The sequence below is a fragment of the Cuculus canorus genome, chromosome 5, assembly GCF_017976375.1.
Source record: "Cuculus canorus isolate bCucCan1 chromosome 5, bCucCan1.pri, whole genome shotgun sequence".
In the NCBI taxonomy this organism is placed as follows: Eukaryota; Metazoa; Chordata; class Aves; order Cuculiformes; family Cuculidae; genus Cuculus; species Cuculus canorus.
In genome coordinates this window covers 23,930,354-23,953,667 of record NC_071405.1, presented here as the reverse complement: position 1 = coordinate 23,953,667, position 23,314 = coordinate 23,930,354, and the positions used below count along the sequence as shown (strand labels likewise).

The following is a 23,314-nucleotide window of genomic DNA, read 5'->3' as shown; positions in this document are numbered from 1 at the left end:
ATCAGAGAAAACTTCAAAGCAAAATACAATTAATTCTCAAGAGGCTAATTTTCTTTTACAGTTTTTATGTTGTAAGCTTGTCCGTACTCGGAGGTACATGTGTGTCTTTTACCTTCATTGCCTGCTGGGTTTATGCATAATAAGGCTGAAATTATCATTTTGTGTACTACTACTTTATCTGTACCAGGAGCTTGACAATATCTGAGGCATTGCTTTCCCGTGCAACTCCACTGAAGGCTGGAGCAGGTCATTGCTTCTGATGGTGGGGATGGCTCCCTTACCCAGTGCCCTTAAGCACCAGTCATGTTTACTGAGCACGTTTGGAGGTCGTATGGGAGGATGGACAGATTGCACGCTGCAGCCTTGCAGGTGTTCCCAGAGGATCCCAGGAACAAGTCCTCCTTCCAGCCTGATGCAGTGCCACCCTCCCACCTCGGCTGCTCTGTGTCTTGGAGGCACAACATGGAGCAGTGAAGGCAAGGGTTTGTGCAGTAAACATAAGGCTATGGGCAGAATTTGGCTTAGCTTAGCAGAGTAAATTTGTGGCTTTAACAGGCAATGTTAATATAAGATAATTTAGACTGAACTGGTTTCCTCATACATAAATCATTAACTAGTAGCTAGTTTTCACTCCCACATGCACTACATAGCTTGTGACTTTAGTACAAGAAAGGTTTTTCCACCCACACCATACTCAATGACCCATGCCTAATGGGGTTTGGCTGTTGGTTGGTTGAGTTTGTGTTTCGCAGGTGGAATATTCTTATTTCAGCAAATCGAAAGGGCAGCCAAGCCTGGCTCTGGTTTGCTTTGTGGGAAGTGAATGAACTTAAGGTACACATTTGCTGTCACACATTTGCTCTCTCACATTCTTATCACTCAAATAACTCACTGTAGAGGTGAGGTAGGTAATACGCCATTCACTGGGCTTGTGATTATTTACAATCCACTCAGAAAGCCAATTAAGATCTTTATAGTTGTTTTGAACTCAAAGGAACTGCCGCTACTCATTTACAGTATCACAAGGACACGTCATTTCCCTTCACTACGCTGCAAATGCATTAATACTGAATCACATGCTCAACAAAAATTACACTGAAATGAAACGGGTACACATGCAAAGCAAATGAGAAGAGGCCAAGTGCAGGGATGCTGGGCTGCAAAATTTCAGGAGAAGCAAACCACTCTCTAGAACTGCTCAAATAAAATGAGAAAGTAGCTCTGTGACCCATGACCAAAGAATTCTGGTTCTTCAGTGACCCCTTCTAACAAAGGGTGCTTTGGTAGAAGCTGCCTGACCAGTGAAACCACCAAGCAGCTGGGCTTTCCTCTTACTTTGGAGGATAATGGACAATTTGGGGAATAAAGTTGTTCAAATCTAACTCTTAGTATACAGCTCTAGCAGCCTACTCTGAGGTTTCCAGACTTGAGCCACTGCATCCTTCTTTATCTGCTTACAGTGTACTTTTCAGGTTGCTCTTATCATACATGCTGACATTGTTTGTCTTAGAAGGGGTTGCACATGGGACTGAATAGTGTGACCTCCCTTCCCTTCTTTGCTCTTTTCACAATGCAAGAAAAATCTGCTCTGATAGTATCCTCCCAGCCAAGGGGCTCTTTGTTCAGCAAAAGCCCTGCGGATAAGGCAATGGTAACTCCAGAGCTGACTCATAAGTGTGGACAGGAGAAAAAGGTTGTACTTTCTCTTTTGTCAGTGCTGTGCAGCCAGCTGGTAAAGGACACAATGCTGCTGAAGAGATGGGGTTTGGCTGGGCTGTAAAACTGATATCCTGCAGGGTTTTAAACTCCTGCTGCACTTCCTTAAGGGTGAGCTATGAATCATATTTCCTTGAGAAGTCCCATGGGCTGTATTCTAAGTACCAGAACTCCTGCCTTCTCCTTCCCTTTCTGTTTTTGGTGGCACCAGTTACTCCTTGGCCCTGCAGGTGTTGCTGAACACTGTTAAAATGTCCTCAACATCAGCCTGCACATAGCCACATCAGTGATGGAAAAAATGAGCCCTCTGTGGTTTTCCAGGAAGCTGGATGGCAGCTCCCCATCTCATACAGGTGAGCATTTTCGCACACCAGTAACTCATTAGGACAGCATGTGTGAACTCAGCTCTTTCACACCAATACAAGGGTTCATAGTCTGTGCCACTGTTAGTAAGGACTGTCCCAAATGGCAGCTGATTGCTGATCTTTAATGGTACATCTGCATTTCCATTTTTTTTCTGTTTCTAGCTGTGTTATTTCTCCTTTCCTGGGCCCTTACACAGTTCAGTCACCACACCATTACAGTATGATTGCCAAGGCTTTCCAAGATCCAGTACTAAAACACAACCTCCATCTGCCTGCCAATGAAAATCCTATTCAGTCATGAGATCCCCATATCAGTTTAACCAAGGAAGCAGCCAGCGCATTGGCTGAGAAATGTTCAGTTAGGTTCCCTAGGATCTTGAAGAACTAGTACAATAAATCCTTGCTTGCTTGAATGAGTGCACCTTCCATCTCCTACCACATTTCTCATTATATCACTTGGATACAAGTGCACGTGTTCTTAATGTGCAGTTAATCCCTGAGCTGCAGTGAAATGATTAACCCCTCACCCTTGAATTCCTTGCTACCATATGATGTAGTTTTTACAGAGCTAAGAGGAATATTGGAGGCGAGTGGATATTTGCTCACCGTGGAAGGCCAGCCTTAGTCATACACTGTAAATTTTTTTGGTTTGGGGAGCACAGAGAAACAACATGTCAAAGCTACTGTGTCCTGCAAACAAATACTTGTACTAATATTTATTACTGCTGACTGAGGATTCTTGAAAATAATCTGTCAAGAAAATACTGTCCAGAAAAATAAACATTCTGCAGTTCACAGCTGTTAAACTTTTTGTTAAAACACAGGTTCATGACACTTGTGCCATTCAGCTTGGCTGTATGATCAAGTTGTACCAAGAAGGTAACCCACTCCAATCTGTTCCGCAGAGCAGTCTCTGAAGAGCTGCATGTTCTCCCCTCTCTGGATATTTATGTGTATAACCAAACATAAGCTAAATATGCATAATTCTCTGCCACAGGGTAAGAGCGTATCCTTTTTCCTACCTTAAAATCTCTAGTGATATCAGTAAGGGTGTGGCTGCAGTGTGTTTGCTTCCCAGTGATTCTGAGTGCACTGGTGAGGAGCAGCCAATGCTGCCAGTGGAGCTGCAAAGTGAAGGCCAGTGGAGTGGGGAGCAGGTTGGCTGTATATTGTTCTGTTTGTCTGGGAACCTGGCCAAACACCTTGCAGCTGGATTAAAGTGTTAAAATTAGGGTAGAGTGGGCTTGTAACCCCTGTTTCTAGTTATACTGTTTTTTAAGTGGTCTTAAGTACCAACCCAGACTGGCCAGTTTCTGCCTCCATGCCTTTCCCTGAGGGACAAGCTCAAAGCTTTAGCTAGGTCACCGTGTGCTGTCATTTCAGACCAAACAATTTTAGATGAAAGAACAGCTCTCCAGCTTCTGTGGGTGAGTGGTTACTGGCCTCCATGGGTGTTCTTCCCAGCTCCCCCTGTGCCCATGGGGCAAGCAAACTTTGAAGTGTTGTGGTTTCTGGGATGGCTTTTTGCCCTAATGTCCTTTAAGCAAGGAAAATGAAGTTTGCTTTCCTCTGAAAACTGAAGGGAAAAAAAAAAAAGAAGAGTTTTACAAATGAAAACAGTAGGCAATTTTTTGTGCTTCAAAGGTTGGGCATGTTTCTTGACTCAGTCCCTTTCAGGAAGGACCTTCTGTGTGTTGCCCTGGCTCTGTGTGCGGGTGACACATGGCTGGCCTCTGTGTCCTGGGGAGGTGAACATCTGCTCATCCTGGGCAGGCCTGTGTGGTTTTTTGGGAGACAGGCCAGCTCTGGGGCCCTGAGCAGACCCCAAGGAGATGACAGCATGAAAGCACAGGGCAGGGCACAGTGGCATCTGAGGTCCCAAAAAAGAAAGGAAAGGAGCTAGGTAGGCATTTGGACATCTCCTGTCCCCGTGTTGGCTGCCTGCTCTGCCCTTTGCTTGGCCCCAAGAAGATAGGAGGGCTTGAGGAGTTGCCTCTCATCACCTCTTCCACCTTGAAAGAGGCATTTCTGGGCAGTGTCACAAGCAAGAGCACCTCCTGCAGATATGAGCTTTACAAATAGCCCAGGGAGCATGCCTTGAGTCTGGGGAAAAGGCTGGTCCCATGAGGTTTTCATTGGCCTCATGAAAAAGAGAGGAGAAAGAGAGAGAGAGAAACTAGGTGTGATGGTCTCCAGCTCCCCACAGCCCTGCTGTAATTCCCAGCCCTAGGGGGGTGCCTGGTGCCCAGGGCTGGGACTGCCTGCCCATCCTGCTCCCCAGCTGGGGATGCAAAGGGGTGGCCTGGCCTCTCCTTCAGCCCTTGGCTTCCCCAGCTACCCAGGCTCTCTGCCAATTCCCTCCTCGCTCCCTTCATACAGGAAAATTACAGATCTGCATTTAAGTGACTGCCTGCTTTTGGACCTCTCTTCGCAACTCATTTACAGTGCTCAAACCCCACAGATTTTCACTATAAGCTGGTTGCAGCTTATCATTTCTTGATTTGCTTTCGAATCAGAGGAACTAAAATAGTTCTGTGAGATCTATTATGTCTCTGGCTTGTAAAGTATAATAATTTCTTACTAGGTTACACTAATATTTCGTAATTCATTCTTAATATTATTCTTCAATAAAGCTCTGCGCAAACAATCTATCCCACAGGAGGAACTTCTGCCAGATCCCAGATGTCAAACACATTTGCTTCAAATACAGGAGTTCATGACCTTTTATGTTTGTATGTTTGTTAATGTGACGCCATGGAAATTATTTATAATAAATAAGCGTATTTCAGAGTCAGGTGCTCCGTGGGACCTTCTTCAGTGATACAGTCTTCCTGAAACAGGTCTTTCCTGTTTTGCTGGGGTTTTCTTTCCCTAACAATAAAGGTTTGGGAACAGTTTGAAACCCTGTTATTGAACTGAGTCCAACTACTGCACTGAGAGGTAGACAGGAACTTCAAGATATCTCAGATTTCAAGTCGTTCCTGAAATCAGCAGCAGATCAGGTTCTTCCTTCCTCTTTTACCCTTTACCCTGAAAATGCAGTTTTCAAACAGCAGACTGTATGGATCCAGACAAACACTAAATATGTTGGCTTAAAGCACCAAATCAAATAGGAAACTACTGGAATTGTTTGAATCCAAACTACAGATTTTATATGCAATGTGATTTTTGCATGTAGCATGCTCATTTTAAAGGCAAGGTAGCACTGTCTACCCACAATCTTGCAGGTATAAGACTTCTAGAAAATGTCCGAAGGTGTCAATATGTTTATAATATCTAACCCTATGATCTTTTTTCAGCCCGTGTGACAATGTACTCCCAAACCTGTGCTCTTAATGAGGCCAGGCAAGAAAAGGATCCAATTGGAAATCACTGGAAGGAGAATGCCTTGGCTCTGTTTCCTCCTTTTGTCAACTGTACAGGAAGGTTTATAATGCCTCCTGAGTTTATTGGATTCGTTGTCTTAGATTCCTAGACAGTAGCAACATCAAGAAATGTCTCCCAAGGAACCTTTTGCTCCTGCATAAATATGCACCCATAGACACCCCTCTTTGTCACGCCAGGCTGAGGCTAATATCATGAAATCTCCAGCCTAGGCCTAGCACAGAATCCCTGTGCTTCAGTGGTTACCCTTACAGGAACCTCACCTTGCTTTGAACAAGTCTGGGGTTAGCAGCCATTCACAAGGTTGAAGACTGCCAAGTAGCTCAGGAGCAATTGCTGCAGTCCACACACATGTGGGACTGGCTGTGGAGATGCAGGACCATAGTGTTCTGGTGTACAAAGGGTGAGCCCACCTCAGAATGTATATTAATAATGTGTTTGTGTACAAAGAAAATCTGGCTTATAGCATAAGGCAAGACATAACAAGACAGAACATCTCTATAAATTCACAGTACATCAAATCTAATTAAGATAAAGAGAGAGTCTAATTTGGACAACAAAATATCTCCACGCAATTGCTCCTCTAGGCATCCCAGGAACATTTTCAAAAGATGCGAGACATTTTGCAATAAAGCTGTTCTTCTGCAGCACTGTGGGAGGAGGCAACTGGCTGCAGTCTCAGATGGTGGACAGAATTACAGCAAGCGTTGTCAGGAAAGCATGACATTAACCATGCATTTGAAAAAAAGGGAAAACAAAAAATAATAGTGTCAGACTGAATTATAGCAGCTTTCTATAATGAAGTGTGTGGACCCCACCCAGCATCTGTAGTAGAGAGGGAAGGTGTCTGCTAAACCCAGAGGTTATGATGGGAATGGAAAAAGCCAGGCTCCAGCTGAGAGTAGGACAGGGAGGATGAGGAAATGGTTTCATGTTTCTCCCAATGAAACCTCAGGGAATAAAGATTATTGCTGAAAAAACTTTTATGGTAGTAAAAGCCTCTGGCTGCAGAAGTTGTTTACAATGAAGGTGTATTAACTGCTTAGAGACTTCAGCTGAAGCCTGACTACGATATCTCAATGAAATCTAAGTTTGCAAAATCATTTTTTATCTCTCAAAAAGTCTCTCAGTGAGAAAACTTAATTTAGTGTCTACACAAATAGTCTGGCTGTGTGACACTGTGTACTATGTGTTGGACATGTCCTGATAACGCCCTGCTTTTAGGTCGCAATAGCTAAGCTCATCACTTGGCTATTGCAGTATACACTGGATTTTAAGTCTATTCATAAGTACATGAATTTGTGTTAGTTTCTGAAACTAAACTATTTCACAAGCAGTAGTGTTAGATGCTTGCTTGTTCTGATGGATTCTCAGAATAGCTGGGGAAACTATTTGCAATCAACTGCTTAATCACATTTGATCTCCTGCAGACTAGGCGAGAACTACTAAGAAATGATGTTTTCTACTTTTTTGCTTGGAAGATCTCAGTCTGCTCTGGGAAAACATGATTCAACCTCTGAACTGCTCGATTTTTAATATGGAAGTTTGCATGATTCATTAAATGTGCACAAGTGGGATCGGGTTTCTGATGCAAAGGATCACGAGGGAGAATTCAGGCTTGATTTATGTAAAGCTGCAGCCTCCATCAGCATTCCTGCTTAACACCTTGTTCAACAGAGTATTTGCACAAAGTAGAAAAAAGAGTCTTTGTCTGAAAACTTTTGGAGATATAAAGAATTACTCAAGAACATCCGTGCCAATATTTATACATAGGGGTTTTATTGCTTTAAGTCTACTTTCTAAAGGTTCAAGGCCAAAAGATGATAAGCTCCTGCTTGTAACTACACTCTACAGTCTTCTCTTCTAGCTACTCTTCTTTCACCGAGAACAATACTGGGAAATTGTAATCCAATAATATAAACAGCCTCAACAACGAGTGAAAAAGTGTGCTGTGCAGAGGTTCAAAACAGATTAGACAGGCCTTGCTGGCGGATATGAGAGGTGAAGCGTAGCTCAGACTAATAAATTCTCCTCTGTAGGCTTTGCCGAGGGCTGCTCAAGTGTCTCAGCCTTGCATTTCTGGAGCTGAGAGCACCATGGTTTGGCACAGCCAGCCAGAGCCAGCCTGGTTTATTAGCCTTGTCCTAGCACCTGGGATGTTCTAAGCAGAAGCAACATGAGGAGGAAAGAGCTGCTGCAGAACACTGGGAACTAGTGGGGACAAGTGGTTGCATTGACAGTCTGGGATAGACACAGGAGAGAGGGTCTGAGAGCTGGTGTCAGGAAGGCATGGGAATATCAGCAGGTTTCTTCAGCAAGGTTCAGTTATGGAGAGATCAGCAATTGCTAGAGTCAAAAGAGCCCCGAGGATGTGAGAAGAGGCACCCTCAAATTACAGAGGATAACCTTGCCTTAAGAAGGAAGGAAGGTGGTCTTGCAAACTGTTTTTTGCCTTTTACTGCCTTGTCAAAAATACTACGTATAATGTCTTTTCCTTCATCAGAGAGGCAACCGGCAGTGCCAGAGGCTGGATGTCACCAAACTGCTGATTCCAGCAGCCAGAGAGCCACTCAGGCAGAACTGGAAGTTGCTGAAGAGCCTGAAAAAACCCTGAGCATGAAAACGCTGACATAACCCAATAACAGTGACTTTCATGCAGGGACCTTATAGGTAGTCAAACAGTACACTTCTCCAAAGAGTGAAAACAAAGCTGTTTGATTATGTAAATTAATTCAGTGAGAAGCTTTGAAATGTGTGCTTAATGAGCACCTCAGGACAGCTCAGACAATGTTGGAAGCATACCAGACTACTGGTATTTCTTTAAAACAGAGATCACGCATAATCTCATGAGCTCCATTAGCAGGAATCAGAGCTGCTCTGCTATGTCATACTCCAACACTGTGCGACTGGCTCTGTGCAAAGATGAACAGAGATGCTTTGTTAGCTCAGGTATTACGAGTCTGTGCTTTTGGCAGAGTTTCCCTTTACAGAGGCTCTGGAGCTCAAAGTAGCTGCATGACACTGCATGATGACAGGAGTGAAAGTCTAAGTTAGCTATTAAATTTAAAGTAAAAAACATCATCATAGAAAAACTACAGTCTTGGTGGATGGGGAGTTCACAAAAGGCTGGAGTTCCAGAGCTATCAGGACAACCATGCAAAACACTGGCTGGAAATTTTAGAACTCCTAGAGTGGATACTGCATTTCTATGAGGAAAGACTCCTTTTTTCCTAGAAACGCAGGTCCACTTTCCTACTCACATTTGATTCCTGGGGTATTTTAGCACTTCCAGCTCTTTGTCAGAGACCTGACTAGGGAGGAAAGAGGGAGATGGAGATGTGACCACTTTGAGACTCACAAAACCTTTGCTTCTTGCAGGGAAATTTCTGAGCCAGAATTTCCTGCTGACACTCCTGAACCAATCCACCCTGTGTGATCCATAAGTTATCGTACAGAACAGGCACGCTATGGCAGGGGCTTTCTCTCAAGTGTCTACATAAAACCTAACTTGAATCATAGAATAGAACCATAGAATGGTTTGGGTTGGAAGGAAACTTAAAAGATCATCCAGTTCCAACCCCCTGCCATGGGCAGGGACACCTCCCACCAGGCCAGGCTGCCCAAGGCCCCATCCAACCTGGCCTTGAACACCTCCAGGGATGGGGCATCCACAGCTTCCCTGGACAACCTAAGAGTGGTGAGGCACTGGCACAGAGTGAAGAAATTCTTCCTTACATTTAGTCTAAATCTGCCCCTCTCCAGTTCATACCCATCACCCCTCGTCCTATCACTACAAGCCTTTGTAAACAGTCCCTCTCCAGCTTTCCTGTAGCCCTTTCAGGTAATGGAAGGTCTCTATAAGGTCTCCTCAGAGCCTTCTCCGGGCTGAATAAACCCAACTCTCTCAGCCTGTCCTCGTACAGGAGGTGCTCCAGCCCTCTGATCATCTTTGTAGCCTCCTCTGGACCCGCTCCAACAGCTCCATATCCTTCTTATGCTGAGGATTCCACAACTGGGATTTCAGGTGGACGTGCCATTTACTAAGACCAGTTAAAAAATAAAAATAAATTTTTAAAAAAATCACTTTTCTCTCCTTGCTAAAATACCTCCCGGGCGGTTTCGCTCCCAGCCGAGCAGGAGCAGAGCCCCGCAGCTCTTTTTGCAGCCTCCCGGCGGGGCGGGGACGCTGGGGCTGGGCGAGCGGGCGGTGCACCTGGCGGGCGGGGCTGAGCCCGGGGCTGAGCGCGGGGCAGCGCGGCGGCCGCCGAGGCAGCAGCAGGTACGGGCAGCGGGGGGCGAGCGGGGCGGCTCCGCGGCGGGGGACCGGCGGGGTCTGAGTCAGAGAACCATAGGATAGTTTGCGTTGGAAGCGACCTTAAAGATCATCCGGTTCCAACCCAAGGAAGGCTGCCTGCTGTCGGGCTGTCTTGCTTTTCCCTAGGGCTGAGAGAGTTGGGGTTGTTCAGCCTGGAGAAGAGAAGGCTCCGAGGAGACCTTATGGCGACCTTCCAGTACCTGAAGGGGCTACGAGAAGGCTGGGGAGGGCCTATTTACAAAGGGCTGTAGTGATAGGACGAGGGGCAATGGGTATAAACTGGAGAGGGCAGATTTAGGCTAGACGTAAGGAAGAATTTTTTTCATGCTGAGGGTGGTGAGGCACTGGCACAGGTTGCCCAGGGAAGTCGTGGCTGCCCCATCCCTGGAGGTGTTCAAGGCCAGGTTGGATGGGGCCTTGGGCAGCCTGGCCTGGTGGGATGTCCCTGCCATGGGTTGGAACTGGGTGATCTTTAAGGCCCCTTACAACCCAGAGTATTCTATGGTTCTGTGATGATCCTGTGATGATGAACATCATCACCCTGTGTGTTGATACTTTGAGCACTTAAACGTGAACACACAGCCGGTACCTTCACAGTCTGGAAAGTATTGTTTTCTGCCTGGGAAACAAAAAACCTAAAGATCACTTTTACAAACCTGTAAAAGCTATTTCATGTGGTGCGTTCTGATGGGTATATCGAATGGGATGGCACGTTTTTAAGGTCAGGACTTGTTAACGATGCCAGCAAATTGATCTACCTGGTGTTTGTAAGTAGGCTTAAACTTGCAGCATGTTACCAAGCAGTTTGTGTCACGGGTGATGCAGCATGCCCGTAATGCCTCGCCACCACCCTACAGGATCAGGAGGGGTTTTAGAGTGAAGACCTTTCAGTTCTTGGTGTGGTTTGTTTATGGCTGTATGGGTGGTAATTTCACAGTGTGCTTCCACGAGTTGGCTTGGGACTATATTTTCTACCAAGCGACAGATGTTGAGAAATGGAGGCAGGTAGAAAAATAGTAATTTTATTCAACTACTATAAAATTAAATTTTTATATAACCTAGGCCATAGATTAAACTGTACTTAAAACAGTCGCAAACTGGTATTGCTATAAAAAATTGTCCTTGTAATATCAAAATGTTCTATGTCAATTAACATCTAAGTGTTACCACAGGCAAGAAATAATTAATGAGATCACCTTCACTAGGAGCATTTAAGGTAATTAGAGATATGGTTTAGCCAAAACTCAGAAGGAAGTTGTGAATATAGTTAGACAGTTTCTCCTCTGTCCTGCGTGAATTTAGCATTAGTAAATACATTATATTTACTGAAGGTACAACCTGCTGTATCCTTGAGCACTGTGAAAGCAGCAGCAACGATCATTAGCAGTTTCAGACTGTCTGGTTCAAAAGCCACAGTGTACTTTTTTAATGCATATCTTACAGCTGGATTCCTGGGTGGTTCAGATCACTCTAGTTATTAAACAGAAGTCTGAAATAAATATTACCTTAAATTAAGCTGGTCTTGTAACTTTCCTTTGATGTGGAAATGTACCCAATGTCTCAGGTGATGCATTCCTCTAGAATGGGAAGGTCAATATCGGGGCCATTCCCACAATGTACACTTCCAGTCAGTGCCATTGTAATTGTGCAGGATGAGAACTAGATCTCAAGGGACATACACTAGGCTGCAGGCGTGAAGTGCTTGGGCATCTAAATGGTCCCATGGGCACCTGCTCCTCGGAGTTAGATCCTTGCAGTTCTAACCCTCAGTCCCTGATCTATGCACAATCAGTATTTTCCCCAGTAATATTCGCTGGATGCATTGAGGTCTGCTGCTCGGTGGGCCTTTAGTTTTTACAGTATTGATTAGTTAGCTGCCCCAGCTGTCCAGGGATGCAGAAGTGAGGTGTTCCTTGACAAGTTGCTCTTAGGGAGCACAAGTGTCTTCAGATCACTTGTAGATGATCAGAACCGTTTAGTATGCGGGGAGTATTTTGCCTTTTTTTTTTTCTTTATTATTATTCACAGAATCATAGAATCACCAGGTTGGAAAGGACCCACTGGATCATTGAGTCCAACCATTCCTAACAATCCCTTAAACCATGTCCCTAAGCACTTCATCCACCCGTTCCTTAAACACCTCCAGGGAAGGTGTCTCCACCACCTCCCTGGGCAGCCTGTTCCAGTGCCTGATGATTCTTGCTGTGAAGAATTTTTTTCTGATATCCAGCTCCCTAGGGGAGCTTGAGGCCATTCCCCCTTGTCCTGTCCCCTGTCACTTGGGAGAAAAGGCCAGCTCCCTCCTCTCCACAACCTCCTTTCAGGTAGTTGTAGAGAGTAATAAGGTCTCCCCTCAGCCTCCTCTTCTCCAGGCTAAACAACCCCAGCTCTCTCAGCTGCTCCTCGTAAGACTTGTTCTCCAGCCCCCTCACCAGCTTTGTTGCTCTTCTCTGGACAGGCTCCAGAGCGTGTATTGTTCCTAGGTGTTGTCTAGAGCTGTTACTCAGATGTGAAGAGCCAAGGTCTCAATTTACATCTTTCATTTCTCAAGAGAGTGCTAAAGCCATAATCTTGTGTGTTGTTCTGGGCTGGTGGTCTCTGCCTCCTTACTTATGAAACTGTTTCGCCTTGCCTTCAATACAGAAATATTCATTGGGTGAGATGCGATCCTACAATTCAGTGGCTAGCTCATGAATCCAGGAGTGGGGAATTTTGATTTCTAGTTCTTATTCCTGCTGCATATTAAGCATTAAAAATATATTTGCAGAATGAATGTGGTTAAGCAAGATTTAATTTCAAGGGAAAACAAAATATTATTACAGTGTTCCTTGATACTTGCAAATACTTATAAAAGTCAAACCTACTAAAAACACTGCAGAGGGTTTGTTGGACTCCACAGAAGTCCCATCAATTCCATTGCCCTTCCCTACACTTAATTTAGGTGATGGATCCACAGGTGACTAAGTCCTATTTCTTCTTATGCTATGGGTGGATGTTGTGGGCAGGGCTGTTCAGTCAGTCCTCTGTGCGTAGGCTATTAATTCACAGTGATAGAGGAAAAGCCTAAATTCTAGTCTCTCTTTCTTTGTCCTAATCATTCAGCTCAGTGATTTTACTTGTTTGTTCTGTCACTTGTGTTTCATATCAGCTGGCTTGCTTTTTGCTCAGCCTCTGTTTATCGTCCTGGTAGATGTTTTCAGTTTCAGATGTACTTACTCTAAATGCACTCCCCAGAGTTGTGGGTTGGCTGTGAAAAGGGCAGTCCTGCTATGGCCCCCCCACCGTGTTCCCCAGTGCGCGTTCTGACCCCACCTGGTGCAGTCAGTCATGAGGGGAGTTGGAAAACTACTTTTTTTTTTTTTTACAAAATGTTTGTTTATTTTAGTGGTTAAGTTTTCATCTAACCAGTGAGCTAGGCCAAGTCATCATGCAGCTGCATGTTTACTAGCTCCAACAGGAACAGTTGTTGGCAAGGGAGAGCCGAATTGCCTCTCTCAGAAGCAGTGAGCCCTTCAGGGAATTTCAGGAGAGGTGGATGCGGCCTCCATGTTTGGTGGGCAGAGCCTTAGCAGCCTCCACTAGGAAGCTAGACTTCAGCTGCCATCTCCCTGTGAATCCTACCTGCTCTGGCTTATACCAGAAGTACCCTTCAACTTTGGTGGAACATTTATTGAACTTGATTGCTTGAATAAAAATGTTACTTCATTTAGTGAATTTAGCGTGATGCATATCCTGACCTAACACTCCCCACTTTGGACTTTTGTTTCAATTTATAAAAAAGTCTTTGTTTACTCTGAATTGCTATCTCCCAAGATACCTTAAATCTGGTAAATATTCTCTCTCTAATCTAAGTAGGACAACACCCAATCTCTGTCAGCAGAGAACCTAGGATCTCATCTTTTTAAAGCAAAAGGCAAAGGCTCTGACGTTATGTAGGACAGGCTGAGTTTGGGTTAAGCCATGTTGTCATTCTGGCTAATAATGCTGTGCAGGCTCCTTCAGCAAAATTTCTTATGCAGAGAAAAATGATGTTGATAACCTTTTGCAGCTGGGATGAATCTTCAGACCTAAACCGAGGAGCCTTATATGGGAAAAGGTTCAAATTCTGGGTTTGGTTTGAAATCATCTGTATTGTACCATATCTCTTACTACGTTAATACATCAATCCATGTAGTATTAGTGAGGACACTTTTCTTAAGCTCAGTACAAGTGTTTGTTTGCCTCTCTCCACATTAATTCAATACTCCCCTAAAAAATTATGTCAGAATTCTGATGCTTATCTTTCCTGTCAATTGTACCCCGATGATTTTGTTTTGAAGCTTTGTTTTTCAGTGATCTAATAGCCATGCTTAAAGTGGAGAGAAAAGATAATTAGGTCTCAGATGAAGGCCCTTGGTATTTGGAGGGGGGGGTTGTGGACATTGCAATGAGCTTTGGATCTGGCCTGAAGAGCAAGTTCTAGAGGTGCTGCTTTGGCAATTAAACCATCTTTGAAAAAAGAATTGCATCCAAGAAAGCAATCTGAAAGGACCATGACCTAATGGCCTCAAAGCGTATTGGACTCTTAAATTAACCTGGCATATACGGTGCACTCCAGCCTGGGCAGATGGGTGCCTGGCTCCCTGCTCAGCTTTCTGGAGCAAAGGGCAAGGCAGAGCATGGTGAGCCAGGCCCTGGAGCCCACGTAGCCTCATTGGCACAGCGTGCTTGGGATGCGCACGTGCAGCACCTCAGCTTCATCTGAAGCATGGAGAGCTGGAAGGCTGCTTGGAATTTGCAGGACAGCCTCATCACCAGAGCGGTGGGAGGGTGTCTTCCACCTGCAGGAATGCAACCTGTTGCTCACAGGGAGCCCTCCTGCCTCCGGGCGGAGGGGGCTTGATGTGAGCCTGTCCACCATGCTCATTGAAGCTAGACTAGTGTGCACAGCATCAGGTTGTCCATGCAGCCCAGAAATGGCCCAGCCCTGGACCTGGGCTTGGCAGAGGCTGGAGGAGGCTGGTAAATGGGGGCTAAGAAAGGGTTGTCTTTGCAAAATTAAGCCATCCAGTCCACTGTGTATGTAACTCTTCCAATGAGTAAAGCACCTGCCATACTGCAGAGAGCAGGGTTGGTCAGAAGGAGGTTTGAAAGTAGCTTGAGCCAGCAGTGCTTTTGTGGTTAGCAGTGAACTGGTACAAAAACTAGTTGTGCTTCCTGCATCAGAGATGCATAGAATGTTGTTTAAGACTGAACTAGAATGTTGTTTAAGACTAGGTCACGACAAAGTATTCTCAAGACCAGTTTAATTTCACAATAGAGGAGAATTCAAAACCTCTTAGTTCTGGTTTAGGTTTGGGGTTTTTATTCCAATTAACTTCTGCAAAATGGGATTTTTGGCCTCTAGATTGAGAACTATCTGTCAGTCTCTCATTTAGGTTCTTTGCTAAGCAGTGACTGGAGTAGCTAAAATTCCCTCTATAAAACCTCGATCAAACCCAGAACATTTCCCTGTGTTCTCCTGGCTTTCATTCAGTTCAGTGGTACATGTACTTCCAGATTTCATCTCACCGATGTTTTAGATCATGAGTCAGAAATCTCCTGCAAAGAGTGTTGATTTCAACTCAGTAGGATAACACACCCCTTCTCCATACATTCATGGTGTAGGTATTGAGGTTTTTTTAAGCAAATCTGTCCTGAGTGGGGGAAAAGAGAATGATAAGCTTATGTTGCCAACTGCTGCTCTAGGGACCTCTGTCTTCTCAGAAGGGCGTGGAGCCTTATCACTGTGCCCCATAGTTGTAGCAGCATTTGGCCAATAATAATTGGGATGTTAGATGTTCCCAGAAAGTTGAGACACTTCTGATTTCTTCTTCTTTCTCCCAATGTATACACAGAATTATTTACAAATAATTCTTTTATGCAGTGCCTGTTCACCATTTACTCACTTGGGCACCTGCCAGCTGCTCCAGCCAGTACAGCTTTTTGAGGGGTACTGCTGGCGCTGTTAAACATGGCTTCATCAATTTAAAGCAAAAAAATAATAAATAGTTATGCCTTATAAAGGGAGGATCCTCCTGCCTTTATTTTGAAGTGTGTTTAGGTAGCTTGTTGAGCTCAGTGCACATGCACTGCAGAGCCATACTCCCAGTCTGGGTTGGGTTTGAATTAATTAAGATTACTTCTCATTTCCTGTTCTCGAGTCATTCATTTAATCTGTTTTTATGTATCAAATATGCTGGAGTCACCTGTTTCCTTGCCTAATCTCAGCCATAGTCTCTTAGCCTTTTTTTAATACTACTTTTATTTCCTTTTATTCCCCACAATGTTGCAACCGGTTACAAAGTGTGACAATGAAGGGCAGAACTGCTGAACAGGGAATACTCATTTTGTGGAAACTCCATAAAATAAGGTTTTTGTTTTCATCATGAAACAGGAGAATAACGATATGTAAAATAACAAATTATTAATGTAAAATAACTAATAAAAACCTTTTTTACCCAAAATAGAGCAGGAGATGTTTGTGTGCATGTATATATAAAGAAATACTCCATCCTGACTCTTGTAGGCCAACAGGGTTACTATAAAATTCTTTTAATGGTAATGCAACTGTATTTTTCCATGAAAAACTGTTTGGGTTTTCTTCTTTTTTCATGTATACAGGAAGAGCTATTTTTCATCAGCCATATGGATATTACTTGTCTACCCATGTGTTTTCTGTGTGGCTCTGTGGTCATGGCAGAGGCTGAGAAATCCTGGATGCCATTCAGTGTTCTCAGTGTTGCATTGAGTTGGTTTCCAAGGCCCATCTTTTCAAAGCTAGACATGTTTAACCATGTTAGGCAACCCCACAGCACAGGCAGATGCTTTTGCCTAAAATACCTTCTTCTTGGCTGTCCTGTTGAAAAATGCATCCAGATGTTTCCAGTTCTCTTTGGTATCAGGGCTATAGAGGGACTGCTGAAAGTTCTATTTTTGTGGCTTCCTGGCGTTACTGCAGAAGGAGGAAAAAAATGGATTAAAACCTGATACAGAATACATAAAGGAAGTCTTACGTTTTAAGTTAGATTATAAAGTAACCGTCGGTGATTGTCATGATTTTTTCCTAATCTGCTTAGAGCAAAGGACTTATCTTACATGGAATTCTTTCCATGTTCTCATCAAAAGCCAAGTTCTTTTTACAGAGACTTTAGTCTCTTAAATTTTCTTTTCTGGTGTCCTGACTTCAACTCTTGCTTTGCTGTTTTCCATCTGAGTCCAAAATGATCTGTAGTCCAACATAATGGATTTATTCTTTTGTGTTTACTGCCCCAATACATACCATATTGTACATCTCTGTCCAAGTCAGTGAATTTATCTGCATTTTGCAGGAACAGTGTTGTCAGTTCGGTAATTGAATGAATTGGTTACTTGCCTAGTGCAGCATTAGGAAGAAACACTATCAACTTTTACAGCCTAGAGCATAGGGGATTCAGCATATTAAAATCCCAAGTTTTAAGATTTATCATGGGATAGATTTATAACGTTCCCTTCTTAATTCAAATATAAATCTTGCATGAGAAAAATTGGCTCAGATTTATGAAAATTGTTCTTTTGGCCCTTGTAAATGATGTTATTAATCTTCTGCGTACTGGGGCAGGCTTGGATTAAGTCTGCATTTCAGGGCTGCAGGTGCAAGCCTAAGCCAGAGTCAGGGTGTCCCTGGGGGCCGTGTTAGTAGGACGACTTTGGATCATGTACTCATGCCAGGGCTTGTTCCCCTTCTCCAAGGGGTGCCTGGAAAGCAGAGGCAGTTGTTCCTCTAGTGCAATAGCTCCAGCACACACACCTGCTCAGCTTTATTTTTCTTCAGGGAAGTAGGCAAGAGCAATTAGTTCTTCATGACGTATTCTGTCTGGTGGTCTGTGCCTGGGCTGCGTGTGCGGATGTGCTGAAGGCCATTTGGCCTCCTCCAGTCTGGAGTCCTGGGAAGAAGCAGCTGCTGAGCTGAAGGAGTCCACAGCTAGATTGCACAAATGCTCTTTCCATAGGGTTCATCTCAGGGCCTGCACAAAGAGAGACATATATTAGATCATCTTCGCCTGGGCAGAGAAGCTGGAGGGAGAAGGGAAAATTGCACTGGGATGCAGCATGGTCTCTCACAACTGCATTTAGGAAGACGTGGCTGTTCCTGATTCAGTAGAGCTAGACTTTCTCGGCAGAACAGCATACAAAGCAGATCATGGGATCATAGTAAGCTCTGCTTTACCGTTATGAGAACAGTTCGGCAAAGCATTGACTTCCGAGGTGGTTTCTTTGCCTCAGGAGAAGCCTGCTAAAGGTGAATGAGTAATATTTTTGTACAGTTATCACATCCTGACTGATAGTAGTGAAGTATTGAGCACCCCTGCTGATTACAGGTTTTTTAAACTTTACGTGCTGCCATTACCTCTAGGAGAGCCCAGTAAACGGTATCTAATCTGAATGCTGCAGCAATGACCAGAGGGACTGTGGAGATGTTCTCTACAGGCTCCCATCCTCCTCCTCTTCTCCGCTCATGCAGAGTGTATTCAGGAGAATGCAGAGGCAATGGTGGACCAGTAGCAGTGTGGGATCTCAATACAGTACTGTGGCAATGAAAGCAATCTTGCCCTTACAAGTGTTAATTGATGAAATACGTTCTCACCTTAGATTATCCTGTGACATTGAGTCTGAGGTGCATAGTTCAGTTGTGGTATCAGCCTGAATAAAACTGGTCAGAGAAGTAGGATAATGTTTTGAGAAGAACTGTACAAAATAGACTCAGATGATTAAAACCTACAGGTTTAAACTTGTCTGCATGGCTTGCTTTGGTCCGCTTAGCTTACTGAACAGAAATATAAGAAAAAGTCAGATTCTAATCTTTCAAGATCTGAATGAAGAGAAGACTACTACTGATAATGAACACTCTTAATATAGCCAAGGCATTAAAACTTGCATTGGAAATAGAGTTAAAATCTTAAAAGTGAAAGGCATCGTCTATTGGAATATTTTCTGATATAAAACCCAAATACCTTCCTACTTAAGTTGCTCTGTTTGGGACGTACACTGTTGTTCAGCTTAATGGGCCTTCTGGTCTTCAAAAGTAAGATTCTGCTTTAGCAAACTGTAAATGATTGAGAGGAGTTTGCTCCTGGAAAGGACTGCGCTGGTTTGGACCAATGGTCCATTCAGTTCTGTTTCCTGTTTCTGGGATCAGTGAGAGAAACCCATAGGGCTTCCCTGAAGGGCTGTTGTGCCATCGTTTACCAGTGCAGGAAGGTGCTTCCTGTGCCTAGGCAGTTAGTGGTTTGTTTGCATCACGAAGCGTGACATTCGCAGCAACTTTTACCATCTATTTCTGTTACCAGGTTTAACTGTGTAGCTACTTAAACACCACCATGACTCTTTGCCCCAGGAAAGATATGCAACGGTCCATTATAAAACCCTAGCGTCTAAACTAGGTTAATGATGCATAGTCTGTTTTTGCAGTTTTAAGTATGTAATTACAGTTTTTCTTCATTTATTTGCTGCACTGGGAGGGCTTTGCATCTCTTCATCCTGTTTCTGTCAAACTGTAAGTCTCTCACCAGAATGCCTTTCTGGCTGTGTCCTTCAAAAGCCTTCTCTTAATTTCTCCTTTTCTGTTGTGTTATTTCAGCATCTCCTTTGTAATCTGCTGCATTCAGGGTGAAATCTCTTCTCTTTCCAGGCACAAAAGAATGTTTTCTTCATTTCCTTGGATGGCAGAAGAACTGGAATAATCTCTGTGTGCAGATTCTCAGAGCTTTCATGCTTTCCCCAGAGCTGTGATTGCAAACAGAGAAGGAATGTATATACACCACCCACCCACTGGTTACTGCAAATACCACTGTTGTGAGGTTCTCCTGAAACAGGCATAGATAGGAGCCATTTATCATGCACATGATAGGTATGTATTCACGTGACATTTTTTGTTTCCTTTTTTCTTGTTCTCTTCCTCCAGACATGCTACTGCTGCCTAGGTTTATAATGAATAGGAACAAAAGCTTGTGTCCTGTGTTTTCACATGCTCGGACCCACTTGAATTGCCTTTCTATCCTGTATGGGTGGCACAAATCAGACCTGCCTACAGTTCCCAAAAAAACAGGGCATTTTTTTTTTAACACTGTGGACTTCGGCAAGTGTATGCCCCTATAGGGCACTTTGGTGTAGGTGGGTGCATGTGCTGTCCTTGCTGCTACCATAGCAAAGTACCTGGAGGCAAATTACTGCAAACTATTTAAGGTGTTTTACTAGTGCTTGCTGTTTTTGAGATGCAGTGCTCACAAGTGACCCCTCTTCAGACAAAGAGCTGTGCTCCAACTGGTGCACAGCTTCTAGAAACAAAACTACAAAACTGCTGGCTGTGGAAGTTAAAACTTTTGCAGCATCTCCACCATCAAAAGAGAATCCATCTGACCTGCAGCAGAAGCAGCTTTTGCTGTGCTGTGGTTTTGTGTCTGGAGACCTGTGGTAGGATTGTAATACTCTTTGAAGGATTTCTATGACTGGGATCGACTGCATCTCCCGGACCTGAAAGGCAGAAAGGCACAGAGGTAGGATAAATGTGGTTCTTGGCTGAGGTGTGACCCGGCAAGCTTGAGCTCGCTTTCTCCACAGGACAAGTCATGGCTCCACTGGGGCTACTGGAGCTGTAGACTCTTAATGTCATTGGAGAATCTGTCCCAGATGCTTAATAACAACCAATAATCCCTGTTCCTGGATATTTTATTTTACACCTCCCACTTTGTGAGGCCTATTGCTACTAGAAATTTTGCCATGACGTGTTTCTGGAACACAGATCTGAGAATGTGCTTTATACATTTATAGCTGGCAATAAATCTCATAACACTTGAAAGCTGTGGTTTAGCCAGCTTGCCTGGTTTGAGATCAGCTATTTCACCTTTGTGTCTGTTGCCTAGTTCTAAATGTGTTATCTGACCAACTCCTATGGAGCATACTCCTAAATGCAGTAAAATACATTGACAGCCTACAGACTAATTGCAAAACACACCCTTTCATCATAAGGCAGCAAAGACCTGACATTTCAGACAGCTTTCAGCTTTTCATATTTAGCAATGTGATCATCCGTTTTCTATCATGTTCTTTTTATTTAATGAGTTGTTGAAAATATTTACTTTCTTCTCCAAACATCTCTGTCTTGTAGTCATTCTGGAGGCATCTGGAACTGACATCTTTGATACTCTGTTTATCTGATTTTAGCTCATTCAAAATTTCTATCAAAGTAATCTGGAAATCATTGAGATAATTTATGTTCTCCATCTAGACCCATTAAAATAGTAGTGATTGTAATTCTCTAGGCTCTGTGTGTGTGTGTGTGTGGTTGGTTTTTAAACTTTGGTTCCAGGATGTTCTAATAACCTTGGCTCTCCTTCTGCCTTAGTGGGGAAAGACTGTTGCTGCGTTACATTTGATTATTTTATTTTGCCATGATACTGGGAAGAGAGAAATGAAAAAACTCACTGAAACTGGTACAAAACACCAAGAAAGAGACAGAATCTGAGACAGTGACAAGATCTGTGTTCAGCTCCCTCTTTTGATGCAAGTGATTTAATTTATCTCATGTTTGTGATATGCAAATGGAGGATAATTCTGCTGTTCCTCTGTCCTATTCTTAGTCTAATATCTCCAAACTGGAGAGTGTCTCTGACGTATGCATTTTGTCTAACAAAAACTGACCCCCAAAAGTTAGAGTCAAGGAATCCTAACGTTTTGTTAAGATGGATGGCATTGCTGGGAAGTCAGTACTACTTTGGAATTTGGTAGTCCATCTAACAAACATCTTGTGTGGTTCAGGTCTATTTGGTAAATTTACTCCCAGAACAATGTATGTTATTACAACCTTTCAGCAACTGTTAAATAATATACTGAGGATTTTTGTGTAGCTAACACCAGCAAAAGGTTCTAGCATGTTGGAGAAGTTTAGTCTTTCGTAGAAATGTCAGCTTCTGTCAAGATCACAAAGTACTTGCTTAATTGTCCACAAGATTTTAATTAATTTGTAGTAAATAAAATATATAATAGAACCTGCTACATCTCTGTCTGTCCCACATGGTTCAGACAAAACTTTTGCATACTGTGAAAGTTGTGTAAACCATAGACAGCTTGGGAAATACAGATATGAGAAAATAAGTGAACTAGGAGCCAAGACATCTAATTTACTGCCAGGATTGCTCTTCTGAACTGGAAAAACTAAATATACTTATCTCTGTAGCTTAATTAGGTGAAATAAATCCTTATAAAGTAATTGAGACCATCCTATTTATGATTTCATGAACAAAACAAAGTGCTCTAAGCAGAAATCTGCATCAAATCGATCTGTCCTTCAGCAAATGCTGTCATTTCTTTGTAACGTGGTTGTTGTATAGGTCTAGGAACACAAATGCAAATTTTACCACTGAAACCAGTACATTTTTAACCATAAAAAAGTGGAAAGTATTACTCTTGGAACTTTATTTTCAAAATACTGTATTTAAGCTCAAACTGAGTTGGAAACACTAAGCTATGATTCTATATACGTTGGCATTGGCTACTGATAACTACCTTGCCTACAAAAAAAATTATCTCTAAATAGCGTATGCACTTGTATTTGTCTTTAGATAGACAAAAAATGTTTGCATGTTGATAAATGGCCAGGGTGGGAGGAAGATAATGGTCAAAGACCACCACAGGTTACTTGGTCTCACTGTGAAAAACATCTTTTTTTAATGCTAGAAGTGCAAAAAATGTAGAATTGCATTATTACTGTTAGATCCTCAATACCCATATGTAGCCCTTTCTTTCTAAATAAAGCATTCAGTATTGTCATGGAAAGGCCGCTGCTTGTGACAGATGATTTACATTTGCTTACTTGGTCACATTAATGGTTCCAGCTAAAGTTCTGAGGAAGGAAATAACTACCATGAACTGAAATTTCTCTGATGCAGAAAAACTAATTTTCCCACTTCATGAAGCTGTAAAGCAGGGCAGTTACTAATATTTTGGTTTCTTCTCTAGCAGTAGGGAATAAATTTAATCTGGACATTTTGAGATAAAAGACTTTTCCGCCTGCAGAAACTGCCATTGAGGCTGATACCATTGTTGCAAAGCTTAGAGCAAATAAAGCAGCTGTTTCAGCCCAGTTTAAATGTGGTGAACAAGAGTAAATCATATTAACTCCAGCTGTGTACTGATAACAGCTGGGAAGGAAAATCACTGTAAGGAAGCCTTCAAGTAAACTTCGAATTCTAGCAAGCCTGGCTATCATGAGTGTGCAACTGAGGGAGGAGCAGCGGTGAAAATTTGATCCTTAGAAATGTGGAGAATGTAATGAGAAATTCCTGTGTGTCTCTTTGTGCTTCTGTAAAGATCCAGAGCAGGTTCTGGAGTCAGTAGCATCACCTCTGAAGATTTTTTGATGCAGATTGCATACTGTATTACGCTCACAGGCAGTATTGAGATCAGGGCAAGTAGTGAGTTATGGATTCTGTGCAGAGTAGTGGTGTCCCTTTTAAATCAAGGTGTTGCACCCCTCCTC

The 23,314-nt window shown here is 43.2% G+C and overlaps 1 protein-coding gene across 2 annotated transcripts in view; it reads left to right on the top strand.

The window, feature by feature from the left end:
- The first annotated feature begins 9,691 nt into the window (after positions 1 to 9,691).
- Positions 9,692 to 23,314, top strand: part of TC2N (tandem C2 domains, nuclear) — a 36,488-nt gene continuing 22,865 nt past the window's right edge. The window contains exons 1-2 of one of the 2 annotated variants that reach the window (XM_054068790.1): positions 9,692 to 9,744; positions 19,469 to 19,687. The gene's annotated coding sequence lies outside the window, so the exon portion shown is untranslated. Of the gene's footprint in view, positions 9,745 to 19,311; positions 19,334 to 19,468; positions 19,688 to 23,314 lie in introns of those variants that run through there. The other variant, XM_054068791.1, reaches the window with a different exon arrangement.